Source organism: Sinocyclocheilus rhinocerous, unplaced genomic scaffold (genome assembly GCF_001515625.1).
Source record: "Sinocyclocheilus rhinocerous isolate Xijiao unplaced genomic scaffold, SAMN03320098_v1.1 scaffold2764, whole genome shotgun sequence".
Taxonomy (NCBI): domain Eukaryota; kingdom Metazoa; phylum Chordata; class Actinopteri; order Cypriniformes; family Cyprinidae; genus Sinocyclocheilus; species Sinocyclocheilus rhinocerous.
Genome location: NW_015650694.1, coordinates 327818 through 329497, shown reverse-complemented (window position 1 = coordinate 329497; position 1680 = coordinate 327818). Strand labels below are relative to the sequence as shown.

At 45.2% G+C, this 1680-nt stretch overlaps 1 pseudogene; it reads left to right on the top strand.

The window, feature by feature from the left end:
• LOC107712215 (zona pellucida sperm-binding protein 4-like) overlaps window positions 1-1680 on the top strand; it is a 13872-nt pseudogene that overhangs the window by 1990 nt on the left and 10202 nt on the right.

Below are 1680 nucleotides of genomic sequence, written 5' to 3'. Positions count from 1 at the left end.
TTTTTTTGTCACTACAAGGGGTTTTTTTTTTTTTTTTTTTTTTTTGTCTACCTTTTCAACCCCATATAATATGTAATCCTACAGTGATTTGTTTTCAGCGCTTTCTAGTCCAATACGAAAGGGTAAATTTCAGGCTTCTGTTTTTGCGTTTCATGTATGGTTTATGGCAATTGATACAGAGGTCCGGTTACTATGTGTCTTTGGGGGATAGTGTAAGTTTGCCACCCTCAGCTGTGTCGATGTTGCTGGAAAACTGGTCAGATATAACCATCACCTTGAACCAATTGGTTTCTTAACTTGTAACTGGAGTATGAACCCTGATGTATGTCTCTGGGCTTAAACTGTCAAAACTAGTGAGCATGTATATTGCAACATTAGTGTGTTCTGATGTTACATCCCAGAGTCAACATACAAGCTCATGTGATTGAGAAATTCATTTATAATGTGAGGTCAAAACCTGACACCATATCTAATTCAACAAAAAGGGTTGCTATAACACGGCCAAGTTGAGCTTGTTACGGGGCTGATGACACATGTGGATCCATATGCAAAGCTTTATTCATAGACATGGTCATACACAGGCAGGGTTGAGCATCAGCAAACAGATGTGTACAAGACGGAGTATTCTTAGGGCTGGTGTGAGTCATCGATTGGCGAACAGAATCCAGAGGGCTTGATGAGGGGTAATCCAGAAACATGAGCAATAGTCCAGACGAGGTACAAACAGTCTGAGCGATGAGACGCGGGTTAATCCAAGATACACAGGCAGGAATAAGGAAACGGGAAACAAGGCAATATGAAATGACTAGACAGAACTAGAAACTAGGCTCCATAAAGCAGCTATCACTAGGAGAGTGATAAATGCAGAACAATACTCTGCGACTTGAAGGATCTGAGTGGGTGTTATATGTGTGTAATAGCTTTCAGGTGAGTGTGTGATTGGTTGCAGCTTTGTGCAATCAGTGCAATGGATGATGGGAAATGTAGTCCGGAGTGACATGTAACAGTCTGTGTGGTGTGAGAGTCAATATGATGAAGAGGTGACCTCTTGTGGCAGTCGGATGGAAGTCTATGGACAGAATTCATAATATAGACTCATTAGTGGAAATGGGACAGACAGACAATTCAAAACCTGATTCATAGGTTGATCCTGGAAAGACTGACAGTTCATGATCAGACAGATTGACAGAAACGGGCAAGACAGAGAGTTCAAAATCAGCATCTAGACAGACAGACAGATCACAATCAGCCTCCAAGGCTGATTCAGAACAGGACGAGAGTTCGGAGATGGCCTCATCGGGCGGTTCAGAGCAAAGCAAAAGATCACTGACAGCCTCCATAGCCGTGACAGGACAGGCAGAGAATTCACAGACGGCCTCCATAGCCATGACAGAACAGGACGAGGGTTCATAGGCGGCCTCCATAACCGTGACAGGACAGGCAGAGAGTTCACAGACGGCCTCCATAGCCGTGACAGGACAGGACAAGGATTCACATACGGCGTCCATAGCCGTGACTGGACAGGCAGAGAGTTCACAGATGGCCTCCATAGCCGTGACAGGACAGGACAAGGATTCACATACGGCGTCCATAGCCGTGACTGGACAGGCAGAGAGTTCACAGATGGCCTCCATAGCCGTGACAGGACAGGCAGAGAGTTCACAGACGGCCTCCATAGCC